This window comes from Macrobrachium rosenbergii, chromosome 11 (assembly GCF_040412425.1).
Source record: "Macrobrachium rosenbergii isolate ZJJX-2024 chromosome 11, ASM4041242v1, whole genome shotgun sequence".
NCBI classification, from domain to species: Eukaryota; Metazoa; Arthropoda; class Malacostraca; order Decapoda; family Palaemonidae; genus Macrobrachium; species Macrobrachium rosenbergii.
The window spans coordinates 48,040,161-48,054,266 of NC_089751.1; the positions used below are offsets into that span (position 1 = coordinate 48,040,161).

At 40.0% G+C, this 14,106-nt stretch overlaps 1 protein-coding gene across 1 annotated transcript in view; it reads right to left on the bottom strand.

The window, feature by feature from the left end:
* The window catches only part of LOC136843427 (INO80 complex subunit C), a 277,576-nt gene that overhangs the window by 158,073 nt on the left and 105,397 nt on the right, over window positions 1–14,106 (bottom strand). The gene's annotated exons all lie outside the window — the stretch shown is intronic.

Consider the following 14,106-nt stretch of genomic DNA (forward strand, 5'->3'; position numbering starts at 1 on the left):
AAAACAAAGCTGCAGACAAGTTACTAACAGCTAAGTAAAAACAAAGCTGCAGACCCTGTGGATTACTAACAGCTAAGTAAAAACAAAGCTGCAGACCCTGTGGATTACTAACAGCTAAGTAAAAACAAAGCTGCAGACCCTGTGGATTATTACTAAAAACAGCTAGTAAAACAAAGTTGCAGACCCTGTGGATTACTAACAGCTAAAGTAAAAACAAAGCTGCAGACCCTGTGGATTACTAACAGCTAAGTAAAAACAAAGCTGCAGACCCTGTGGATTACTAACGGCTAAGTAAAAACAAAGCTGCTGACTCAGCTATAAAACAAAGCTGCAGACCCTTGGATTACTAACAGCTAAGTAAAAACAAAGCTGCAGACCCTGTGGATTACTAACACTAAGTAAAAACAAAGCTGCAGACCCTGTGGATTACTAACAGCTAAGTAAAAACAAAGCTGCAGACCCTGTGGATTACTAACAGCTAAGTAAAAACAAAGCTGCAGACCCTGTGGATTACTAACAGCTAGAAGTAAAAAACAAGCTGCAGACCAAAGCTACCCAGACCTGGATTACTAACAGCTAAGTAAAAACAAAGCTGCAGACCCTGCTTAATTACTAACAGCTAGTAAAACAAAGCTGCTGACCCTGTGGATTACTAACAGCTAAGTAAAAAACAAAGCTGCAGACCCTGTGGATTACTAACAGCTAAGTAATAACAGCAAAGCTGCAGACCCTGTGGATTACTAACAGCTAAGTAAAAAAAAAGCTGCAGACCCTGTGGATTACTAACGTATAAGTAAAAACAAAGCTGCAGGATGAACTACCTTTAGCTAAGTAAAAACAAAGTTGCAGACCCTGTGGATTACTAACAGCTAAGTAAAAACAAGCTGCAGACCCTGTGGTTACCCCAACAGCCTAAGTAAAAACAAAACTGCAGACCTGGATTACTAACAGCTAAGTAAAAAAAAAAGCTGCAGACCCTGCGGATTACTAACAGCTAAGTAAAAACAAGCTGCAGACCCTGTGGATTACTAACAGCTGTTACTAAAAAACAAAGCTACCCAGACCCTGTGGATTACTAACAGCTAGTAAAAACAAAGCTGCAGACCCTGTGGATTATAACAGCTAAGTAAAAACAAAGCTGCAGACCCTGTGGATTACTAACAGCTAAGTAAAAACAAAGCTGCAGACCCTGTAGATTACTACTAACAGCTAACTGTGGTAAAAACAAAAAAAGCTGCACCCTGTGGACCCTGTGGATTACTAACATAAAAACAAAGCTAAAATTACTAAAAGCTGCAGACCCTGTGGATTACTAAACAGCAAAGCTGCAGACCCTGTGGTAAAAACAAAGCTGCAGACCCTGTGGATTACTAACAGCTAAGTAAAAAAGCTACCATGAACCCTGTGGATTACTAACAGCTAAAGTAAAAACAAAGCTGCAGACCTGTGGATTACTAACAGCTAAGTAAAACAAAGCTGCAGACCTGTGGATTATAACAGCTAAGTAAACAAGCTGCAGACCCTGTGGATTATAACAGCTAAGTAAAAACAAAGCTGCAGACCCTGTGGATTACTAACAGCTAAGTAAGCTGTTCCAGTTACTAACAGCAGTAAAAACAAGCTGCAGACCCTGTGGATTACTAACAGCTAAGTAAAAACAAAGCTGCAGACCTGTGGAGCTAAGTAAAAACAAAGCTGCAGACTAAACAGCTAGTAAAAAAAGCTGCAGAGACCCTGTGGATTACTAACAGCTAAGTAAAAACAAAAGCTGCAGACCCGGTGGATTACTAACAGCTAAAAAGTAAAAACAAAGCTGCAGACCTCTGTGGATTACTAACAGCTAAGTAAAAACAAAGCTGCAGACCATGTGGATTACTAACAGCTAAAGTAAAAACAAGCTGCAGACCACTGTAGTTACTAACAGCTAAAGTAAAAACTGCTGCAGACCCTGTGGATTGCACTAACAGCTAAATAAGGCAAGCTACTAGACCTGGCAGATTATACAACAGCCAAAAGTAAAAAAGCTGCAGACCCTGTGGATTACTAACAGCTAAAGTAAAAACAAAGCTGCAGACCCTGTGGATTACTAACAGCTAAAGTAAAAACAAAGCTGCAGACCTGTGGATTATAACAGCTAAGTATAAACAAGCTGCAGACCCTGTGGATTACCTAACAGCTAGTAAAAACAAAGCTGCAGACCCTGTGGATTACTAACAGCTGGCAAAACAAAGCTGCAGACCCTGTGGATTACTAACAGCTAAGTAAAAACAAAGCTGCAGACCCTGTGACATTACTAACAGCTAAGTAAAAACAAAGCTGCAGACCTGTGGATTACTAACAGCTAAGTAAAAACAAAGCTGCAGACCCTGTGATTAGTAAAACACAGCTGCAGACCCTGTAAACAAAACAGAAGCTGCAGAGACCCTGTGGATTACTAACAGCTAAGTAAAAACAAAGCTGCAGACCCTGTGGATTACTAACAGTAAAAACAAAGCTGCAGACTGTGGATTACTAACAGCTAAGTAAAAACAAAGCTGCAGACCCTAACAGCTAGGCTGCAGATTATTATAACAGCTAAAAACAAAGCTGCAGACCCTGTGGATTACTAACAGCTAAGTAAAAACAAAGCTGCAGACCCTGTGGATTACTAACAGCTAACAGCTGCAGACCCTGTGGATTCTAACAGCTAAACAAAGCTGCAGACCCTGTGGGCCAGCAAAAACAAAGCTGCAGTGGATTACTAACAGCTTTACGTAAAAACAAAGCTGCAGACCACCTTGATTACTAGCAATAAAAAACAAGCTGCAGACCCTGTGGATTACTAACAGCTAAAAACAAAGCTGCATAAAAACAAAGCTGCAGACCCTGTGGATTACTAACAGCTAAGTAAAAACAAAGCTGCAGACCCTGTGGTTACTAACAGCTAGAAAATAAAAACAAAGCTGCAGACCCTGTGGATTACTAACAGCTAAGTAAAAACAGCTGCAGACCCTGTGGATTACTAACAGCTAAGTAAGCATAAAGCTACAGACCACCTTCAGATTACTAACAGCTATAAAGTAAAAACAAAGCTACAGTCTGTAGTTATAACAGCTAATGGCACTAAAAGCGGCAGGCCACCTTGGATTGCAACAGCTAGTAAAAACAAAGCTGTGATGTGAATTGCTGCTGGATTACTAACAGCTAAGTAAAAACAAAGCTGCAGACCCTGTGGATTACTAACAGCTAAGTAAAAACAAAGCTGCAGACCCTGTGGATTACTAACAGCTAAATAAAAACAAAGCTGCAGACCCTGTGGATTACTAACAGCTAAGTAAAACAAAGCTGCAGACCCTGTGGATTACTAACAGCTAAGTAAAAACAAAGCTGCAGACCCTGTGGATTACTAACAGCTAAGTAAAAACAAAGCTGCAGACCCTGTGGATTACTAACAGCTAAGTAAAAACAAAGCTGCAGACCCTGGATTACTAACAGCTAAGTAAAAAAAGCTGCAGACACCCTGTGGATTACTAACAGCTAAGTAAAAACAAAGCTGCAGACCCTGTGGATTACTAACAGCTAAGTAAAAACAAAGTTGCAGCTAGATTACTAACAAAACAAAGCTGCAGACCCTGTGGATTACTAACAGCTAAGTAAAAACAAAGCTGCAGACCCTGTGGATTACTAACAGCTAAGTAAAACAAAGTAAAACAAAGTAAAAACAAGCTGCAGACCCTGTGGATTACTAACAGCTAAGTAAAAACAAAGTTGCAGACCCTGTGGATTACTAACAGCTAAGTAAAAACAAAGCTGCCCTGTGGATTACTAACAGCTAAGTAAAAACAAAGCTGCAGACCCTGTGGATTACTAACAGCTAAGTAAAAACAAAGCTGCAGACCCTGTGGATTACTAACAGCTAAGTAAAAACAAAGTTGCAGACCCTGTGGATTACTAACAGCTAAGTAAAAACAAAGCTGCAGACCCTGTGGATTACTAACAGCTAAGTAAAAAACAAAGCTGCAGACCCTGTGGATTACTAACAGCTAAGTAAAAACAAGCTGCAGACCCTGTGGATTACTAACAGCTAAGTAAAAACAAAGCTGCAGACCCTGTGGATTACTAACAGCTAAGTAAAAACAAAGCTGCAGACCCTGTGGATTACTAACAGCTAAAAACAAAGCTAGACCCTGTGGATTACTAACAGCTAAGTAAAAAAGCTGCAGACCCTGTGGATTACTAACAGCTAAGTAAAAACAAAGCTGCAGACCCTGTGGATTACTAACAGCTAAGTAAAAACAAAGCTGCAGACCCTGTGGATTACTAACAGCTAAGTAAAAACAAAGCTGCAGACCCTGTGGATTACTAACAGCTAAAGTAAAAACAAAGCTGCAGACCCTGTGGATTACTAACAGCTAGTAAAAACAAAGCTGCAGACCCTGTGGATTACTAACAGCTAAAGTAAAAACAAAGCTGCAGACCTGTGGATTACTAAAAACAGCTAAGTAAAAAACAAACAAAGCTGCAGACCCTGTGGATTACTAACAGCTAAAGTAAAAACAAAGCTGCAGACCTGTGGATTACTAACAGCTAAGTAAAAACAAAGCTGCAGACCCTGTGGATTACTAACAGCTAAGTAAAAACAAAGCTGCAGACCCTGTGGATTACTAACAGCTAAGTAAAAACAAAGCTGCAGACCCTGTGGATTACTAACAGCTAAATAAAAACAAAGTTGCAGACCCTGTGGTTACTAACAGCTAAGTAAAAACAAAGCTGCAGACCCTGTGGATTACTAACAGCTAAGTAAAAACAAAGCTGCAGACCCTGTGGATTACTAACAGCTAAGTAAAAACAAGCTGCAGACCCTGTGGATTACTAACAGCTAAGTAAAAACAAAGCTGCAGACCCTGGATTAAGTAAAAACAAAGCTGCAGACCCTGTGGATTACTAACAGCTAAGTAAAAACAAAGCTAAGAAACAAAAGTAAAAACAAAGCTGCAGACCCTGTGGATTACTAACAGCTAAGTAAAAACAAAGCTGCAGACCCTGTGGATTACTAACAGCTAAGTAAAAACAAAGCTGCAGACCCTGTGGAGTTACTAACAGCTAAGTAAAAACAAAGCTGCAGACCCTGGATTACTAGCTAGTAAAAACAAAAAACAAAGCTGCAGACCCTGTGGATTACTAAAAACAAAGCTGCAGAAGTAAAAACAAAGCTGCAGACCCTGGATTACTAACAGCTAGTAAAAAACAAAGCTGCAGACCCTGTGGATTACTAACAGCTAAGTAAAAACAAAGCTGCAGACCCTGTGGATTACTAACAGCTAAATAAAAACAAAGCTGCAGACCCTGTGGATTACTAACAGCTAATAAAACAAAGCTGCTGATCCCTGTGGATTACTAACAGCTAGTAAAAACAAAGCTGCAGACCCTGTGGATTACTACTAAAACAGCTGCAGACCCTGTGGATTAGTAACAGCCTAAAACAAAGCTGCAGACCCTGTGGATTACTAACAGCTAAGTAAGAAACAAAGCTGCAGACCCTGTGGATTACTAACAGCTAAGTAAAAACAAAGCTGCAGACCTGGATTACTAACAGCTAGTAAAAACAAAGCTGCAGACCCCTGTAGTTACTAACAGCTAAATAAAAACAAAGCTGCAGACCCTGTGGATTACTAACAGCTAAAGTAAAAACAAAGCTGTACCCAGACCCTGTGTGGATTACTAACAGCTAAGTAAAAAACAAAGCTGCAGACCTGGATTACTAACAGCTAAGTAAAAACAAAGAAAGCTGCAGACCCTGTGAATTACTAACAGCTAAGTAAAAACAAAGCTGCAGACCTGTGGATTGCTAACAGCTATAAAAACAAAGCTGCAGACCCTGTGGATTACTAACAAAGTAAAAACAAAGCTGCAGACCCTGTGGATTACTAACAGCTAAGTAAAAACAAAGCTGCAGACCCTGTGGATTACTAACAGCTAAGTAAAACAAAGCTGCAGACCCTGTGGATTACTAACAGCTAAGTAAAAACAAAGCTGCAGACCCTGTGGATTACTAACAGCTAAGTAAAAACAAAGCTGCAGACCCTGTGGATTACTAACAGCTAAGTAAAAACAAAGCTGCAGACCCTGTGGATTACTAACAGCTAAGTAAAAACAAAGCTGCAGACCCTGTGGATTTAACACTAAAAACAAAGCTGCAGACCCTGTGGATTACTAACAAAAACAAAGCTGCAGACCCTGTGGATTACCCTGTGCAGACCCTGTTACTAACAGCTAAGTAAAAACAAAGCTGCAGACCCTGTGGATTACTAACAGCTAAGTAAACAAAGCTGCAAAACTAACAGCTAAGTAAAAACAAGCTGCAGACCCTGTGGATTACTAACAGCTGCAAAGCTGCACCCTGTGGATTACTAACAGCTAAAGCCAAAAACAAAGCTGCAGACCCTGTGGATTACTAACAGCTAAAAGTAAAAACAAAGCTGCAGACCCTGTGGATTACTAACAGCTAAGTAAAAACAAAGCTGCAGACCCTGTGGATTTATAACAGCTAAGTAAAAACAAAGCTGCAGACCCTGTGGATTACTAACAGCTAAGTAAAAACAAAGCTGCAGACCCTGTGGATTACTAACAGCTAAGTAAAAACAAAGCTGCAGACCCTGTGGATTACTAACAGCTAAAAACAAAGCTGCAGACCCTGTGGATTACTAACAGCTAAAAACAAAGCTGCAGACCCTGTGGATTACTAACAGCTAAAAAAGTAAAAACAAAGCTGCAGAGCTGCCTGTGGATTACTAAAAAACAGCTAAGCTAGTAAAAACAAAGCTGCAGACCCTGTGGATTACTAACAGCTAAGTAAAAACAAAGCTGCAGACCCTGTGGATTACTAACAGCTAAAAACAAAGCTGCAGACCCTGTGGATTACTAACAGCTAGTAAAAACAAAGCTGCAGACCCTGTGGATTACTAACAGCAAGTAAAAACAAAGCTGCAGACCCTGTGGATTACTAACAGCTAAGTAAAAACAAAGCTGCAGACCCTGTGGATTACTAACAGCTAAATAAAAACAAAGCTGCAGACCCTGTGGATTACTAACAGCTAAGTAAAAACAAAGCTGCAGACCCTGTGGATTACTAACAGCTAAGTAAAAACAAAGCTGCAGACCCTGTGGATTACTAACAGCTAAGTAAAAACAAAGCTGCAGACCCTGTGGATTACTAACACTAAAAACAAAGCTGCAGACCCTGTGGATTACTAACACTAAGTAAAAACAAAGCTAAAAACAGCAGAGCTGCAGACCCTGTGGATTACTAACAGCTAAGTAAAAACAAAGCTGCAGACCCTGTGGATTACTAACAGCTAAGTAAAAACAAAGCTGCAGACCCTGTGGATTACTAACAGCTAAGTAAAAACAAAGCTGCAGACCCTGTGGATTACTAACAGCTAAGTAAAAACAAAGCTGCAGACCCTGTGGATTACTAACAGCTAAGTAAAAACAAAGCTGCAGACCCTGTGGATTACTAACAGCTAAGTAAAAACAAAGCTGCAGACCCTGTGGATTACTAACAGCTAAGTAAAAACAAAGCTGCAGACCCTGTGGATTACTAACAGCTAAGTAAAAACAAAGCTGCAGACCCTGTGGATTACTAACAGCTAAGTAAAAACAAAGCTGCAGACCCTGTGGATTACTAACAGCTAAGTAAAAACAAAGCTGCAGACCCTGTGGATTACTAACAGCTAAGTAAAAACAAAGCTGCAGACCCTGTGGATTACTAACAGCTAAGTAAAAACAAAGCTGCAGACCCTGTGGATTACTAACAGCTAAAAACAAAGCTGCAGAGATTACTAACAGCTAAGTAAAAACAAAGCTGCAGACCCTGTGGATTACTAACAGCTAAGTAAAAACAAAGCTGCAGACCCTGTGGATTACTAACAGCTAAGTAAAAACAAAGCTGCAGACCCTGTGGATTACTATTAGCTAAGTAAAAAACAAAGCTGCAGACCCTGTGGATTACTAACAGCTAAGTAAAAACAAAGCTGCAGACCCTGTGGATTACTAACAGCTAAGTAAAAACAAAGCTGCAGACCCTGTGGATTACTAACAGCTAAATAAAAACAAAGCTGCAGACCCTGTGGATTACTAACAGCTAAGTAAAACAAAGCTGCAGACCCTGTGATTACTAACAGAGACCCTGTGGATTACTAACAGCTAAGTAAAAACAAAGCTGCAGACCCTGTGGATTACTAACAGCTAAGTAAAAACAAAGCTGCAGACCCTGTGGATTACTAACAGCTAAGTAAAAACAAAGCTGCAGACCCTGTGGATTACTAACAGCTAAGTAAAAACAAAGCTGCAGACCCTGTGGATTACTAACAGCTAAGTAAAAACAAAGCTGCAGACCCTGTGGATTACTAACAGCTAAGTAAAAACAAAGCTGCAGACCCTGTGGATTACTAACAGCTAAAAACAAGCTGCAGACCCTGTGGATTACTAGTAAAAACAAAGCTGCAGACCCTGTGGATTACTAACAGCTAAGTAAAAACAAAGCTGCAGACCCTGTGGATTACTAACAGCTAAGTAAAAACAAAGCTGCAGACCCTGTGGATTACTAAAAACAAAGCTGCAGACCCTGTGATTACTAACAGCTAAGTAAAAACAAAGCTGCAGACCCTGTGGATTACTAACAGCTAAGTAAAAACAAAGCTGCAGACCCTGTGGATTACTAACAGCTAAGTAAAAACAAAGCTGCAGACCCTGTGGATTACTAACAGCTAAGTAAAAACAAAGCTGCAGACCCTGTGGATTACTAACAGCTAAAGTAAAAACAAAGCTGCAGACCCTGTGGATTACTAACAGCTAAGTAAAAACAAAGCTGCAGACCCTGTGGATTACTAACAGGTAAAAACAAAGCTGCAGACCCTGTGGATTACTAACAGCTAAGTAAAAACAAAGCTGCAGACCCTGTGGATTACTAACAGCTAAGTAAAAACAAAGCTGCAGACCCTGTGGATTACTAACAGCTAAGTAAAAACAAAGCTGCAGACCCTGTGGATTACTAACAGCTAAGTAAAAACAAAGCTGCAGACCCTGTGGATTACTAACAGCTAAGTAAAAACAAAGCTGCAGACCCTGTGGATTACTAACAATAAAAACAAAGCTGCAGACCCTGTGGATTACTAACAGCTAAGTAAAAACAAAGCTGCAGACCCTGTGGATTTAACAGCTAAGTAAAAACAAAGCTGCAGACCCTAACAGCTAAGTAAAAACAAAGCTGCAGACCCTGTATTACTAACAGCAAAGTAAAAACAAAGCTGCAGACCCTGTGGATTACTAACAGCTAAGTAAAAACAAAGCTGCAGACCCTGTGGATTTACTAAAAACAAAGCTGGATTACTAAAGCTAAGTAAAAACAAAGCTGCAGACCCAGATTACTAACAGCTAAGTAAAAACAAAGCTGCAGACCCTGTGGATTACTAACAGCTAAGTAAAAACAAAGCTGCAGACCCTGTGGATTACTAACAGCTAAGTAAAAACAAAGCTGCAGACCCTGTGGATTACTAACAGCTAAGTAAAAACAAAGCTGCAGACCCTGTGGATTACTAACAGCTAAGTAAAAACAAAGCTGCAGACCCTGTGGATTACTAACAGCTAAGTAAAAACAAAGCTGCAGACCCTGTGGATTACTAACAGCTAAGTAAAAACAAAGCTGCAGACCCTGTGGATTACTAACAGCTAAGTAAAAACAAAGCTGCAGACCCTGTGGATTACTAACAGCTAAGTAAAAACAAAGTTGCAGACCCTGTGGATTACTAACAGCTAAGTAAAAACAAAGCAGACCCTGTGGATTAAGCTAAAAACAAAGCTGCAGACCCTGTGGATTACTAACAGCTAAGTAAAAAAAGCTGCAGACCCTGTGGATTACTAACAGCTAAGTAAAAACAAAGCTGCAGACCCTGTGGATTACTAACAGCTAAGTAAAAACAAAGCTGCTAAAACAAAGCTGCAGCTGCAGACCCTGTGGATTACTAACAGCTAAAAACAAAGCTGCAGAGTATTACTAAAAGTAAAAACAAAGCTGCAGACCCTGTGGATTACTAACAGCTAAGTAAAAACAAAGCTGCAGACCCTGTGGATTACTAACAGCTAAGTAAAAACAAAGCTGCAGACCCTGTGGATTACTAACAGCTAAAGTAAAAACAAAGCTGCAGACCCTGTGGATTACTAACAGCTAAGTAAAAACAAAGCTGCAGACCCTGTGGATTACTAACAGCTAAGTAAAAACAAAGCTGCAGACCCTGTGGATTACTAACAGCTAAGTAAAAACAAAGATTACTAACAGCAGAGCTGCAAACCTGTGGATTACTAACAGCTAAGTAAAAACAAAGCTGCAGACCCTGTGGATTACTAACAGCTAGAAGTAAAAACAAAAGTTGCAGACCCTGTGGATTACTAACAGCTAAGTAAAAACAAGCTGCTGACCTGTGGATTACTAACAGCTAAGTAAAAACAAAGCTGCAGACCCTGTGGATTACTAACAGCTAAGTAAAAACAAAGTTGCAGACCTGTGGATTACTAACAGCTAAGTAAAAACAAAGCTGCAAACACTGTGGATTACTAACAGCTAAGTAAAAACAAAGCTGCAGACCCTGTGGATTACTACTAAAAACAAACAGACCCTGTGGATTACTAACAGTAGTAAAAACAAAGCTGCAGACCCTGTGGATTACTAACAGCTAAGTAAAAACAAAGCTGCAGACCCTGTGGATTACTAAAAACAAAGCTAGACCCTGTGGAAAAACAAAGCTGCAGACCCTGTGGATTACTAACAGCTAAGTAAAAACAAAGCTGCAGACCCTGTGGATTACTAACAGCTAAGTAAAAACAAAGCTGCAGACCCTGTGGATTACTAACAGCTAAGTAAAAACAAAGCTGCAGACCCTGTGGATTACTAACAGCTAAGTAAAAACAAAGTTGCAGAATTACAAAGCTGCTGCAGACCCTGTGGATTACTAACAGCTAAGTAAAAACAAAGTTGCAGACCCTGTGATTACTAACAGTAAAACAAACCCTGTGGATTACTAACAGCTAAATAAAAACAAAAACAAAGCTAACAGCTAAGTAAAACCCTGACCCTGTGGATTACTTAGTAAAAACAAAGCTAGACCCTGTGGATTACTAACAGCTAAAAAACAAAGCTGCAGACCCTGTGGATTACTAACAGCTAAGTAAAAACAAAGCTGCAGACCCTGTGGATTACTAACAGCTACTAAAGTAAAAACAAAGCTGCAGACCCTGTGGATTACTAACAGCTAAGTAAAAACAAAGCTGCAGACCCTGTGGATTACTAACAGCTAAGTAAAAACAAAGCTGCAGACCCTGTGGATTACTAACAGCTAAGTAAAAACAAAGCTGCAGACCCTGTGGATTACTAACAGCTAAGTAAAAACAAAGCTGCAGACCCTGTGGATTACTAACAGCTAGATAATTAAAACAAAGCTGCAGACCCTGTGGATTACTAACAGCTAAGTAAAAACAAAGCTGCAGACCCTGTGGATTACTAACAGCTAAGTAAAAACAAAGCTGCAGACCCTGTGGATTACTAAAAACAAAGCTAGACCCTGTGGATTACTAAACTAAGTAAAAACAAAGCTGCAGACCCTGTGGATTACTAACAGCTAAGTAAAAACAAAGCTGCAGACCCTGTGGATTACTAACAGCTAAGTAAAAACAAAGCTGCAGACCCTGTGGATTACTAACAGCTAAGTAAAAACAAAGCTGCAGACCCTGTGGATTACTAACAGCTAGTAAAAACAAAGCTGCAGACTGCAGACCTGTGGATTACTAACAGCTAAGTAAAAACAAAGCTGCAGACCCTGTGGATTACTAACAGCTAAGTAAAACAAAGCTGCAGACCCTGTGGATTACTAACAGCTAAGTAAAACAAAGCTGCAGACCCTGTGGATTACTAACAGCTAAGTAAAAAAAGCTGCAGACCCTGTGGATTACTAACAGCTAAGTAAAAAAAAAGCTGCAGACCCTGTGGATTACTAACAGCTAAGTAAAAACAAAGCTGCAGACCCTGTGGATTACTAACAGCTAAGTAAAACAAAAAACAAAGCTGTAAAAACAAAGCTGCAGACCCTGTGGATTACTAACAGCTAAGTAAAAACAAAGCTGCAGACCCTGTGGATTACTAACAGCTAAGTAAAAACAAAGCTGCAGACCCTGTGGATTACTAACAGCTAAGTAAAAACAAAGCTGCAGACCCTGTGGATTACTAACAGCTAAGTAAAAACAAAGCTGCAGACCCTGTGGATTACTAACAGCTAAGTAAAACAAAGCTGCAGACCCTGTGGATTACTAACAGCTAAAACAAAGTAAAAACAAAGCTGCAGACCCTGTGGATTACTAACAGCTAAGTAAAAACAAAGCTGCAGACCCTGTGGATTACTAACAGCTAAGTAAAAACAAAGCTGCAGACCCTGTGGATTACTAACAGCTAAAAACAAAGCTGCAGACCCTGTGGATTACTAACAGCTAAGTAAAAACAAAGCTGCAGACCCTGTGGATTACTAACAGCTAAAAACAAAGCTAAAAACAAAGCTGCAGACCCTGTGGATTACTAACAGCTAAGTAAAAACAAAGCTGCAGACCCTGTGGATTACTAACAGCTAAGTAAAAACAAAGCTGCAGACCCTGTGGATTACTAACAGCTAAAAACAAAGCTGCAGACCCTGTGGATTACTAACAGCTAAGTAAAAACAAAGCTGCAGACCCTGTGGATTACTAACAGCTAAGTAAAAAACAAAGCTGCAGACCCTGTGGATTACTAACAGATTACTAACAGTAAAAACAAAGCTGCAGACCCTGTGGATTACTAACAGCTAAAAACAAAGCTGCAGACCCTGTGGATTACTAACAGCTAAGTAAAAACAAAGCTGCAGACCCTGTGGATTACTAACAGCTAAGTAAAAACAAAGCTGCAGACCTGTGGATTACTAACAGCTAAGTAAAAACAAAGCTGCAGACCCTGTGGATTACTAACAGCTAAAGTAAAAACAAAGCTGCAGACCCTGTGGATTACTAACAGCTAAGTAAAAACAAAGCTGCAGACCCTGTGGATTACTAACAGCTAAAGCTGCAAAAACTAACAGCTGCAGACCCTGTGGATTACTAACAGCTAAAGTAAAAACAAAGCTGCAGACCCTGTGGATTACTAACAGCTAAGTAAAAACAAAGCTGCAGACCCTGTGGATTACTAACAGCAAAGTAAAAACAAAGCTGCAGACCCTGTGGATTACTAACAGCTAAGTAAAACAAGCTAAAAACAAAGCTGCAGACCCTGTGGATTACTAACAGCTAAGTAAAAACAAAGCTGCAGACCCTGTGGATTACTAACAGCTAAGTAAAAACAAAGCTGCAGACCCTGTGGATTACTAACAGCTAAGTAAAAACAAAGCTGCAGACCCTGTGGATTACTAACAGCTAAGTAAAAACAAAGCTGCAGACCCTGTGGATTACTAACAGCTAAGTAAAAACAAAGCTGCAGACCCTGTGGATTACTAACAGCTAAGTAAAAACAAAGCTGCAGACCCTGTGGATTACTAACAGCTAAGTAAAAACAAAGCTGCAGACCCTGTGGATTACTAACAGCTAAAAACAAAGCTGCAGAAAACTAAGTAAAAAAGCTGCAGACCCTGTGGATTACTAACAGCTAAATAAAAACAAACAAATTACTAACAGCTAAATAAAAACAAAGCTGCAGACCCTGTGGATTACTAACAGCTAAGTAAAAACAAAGCTGCAGACCCTGTGGATTACTAACAGCTAAGTAAAAACAAAGCTGCAGACCTGTGGATTACTAACAGCTAAGTAAAAACAAAGCTGCAGACCCTGTGGATTACTAACAGCTAAGTAAAAACAACTAACAGCTGCAGACCCTGTGGATTACTAACAGCTAAGTAAAAACAAAGCTGCAGACCCTGTGGATTACTAACAGCTAAGTAAAAACAAAGCTGCAGACCTGTGGATTACTAACAGCTAAGTAAAAAAAAGCTGCAGACCCTGTGGATTACTAACAGCTAAAGTACAAAACAAAGACCCTGTGGATTACTAACAGCTAAGTAAAAA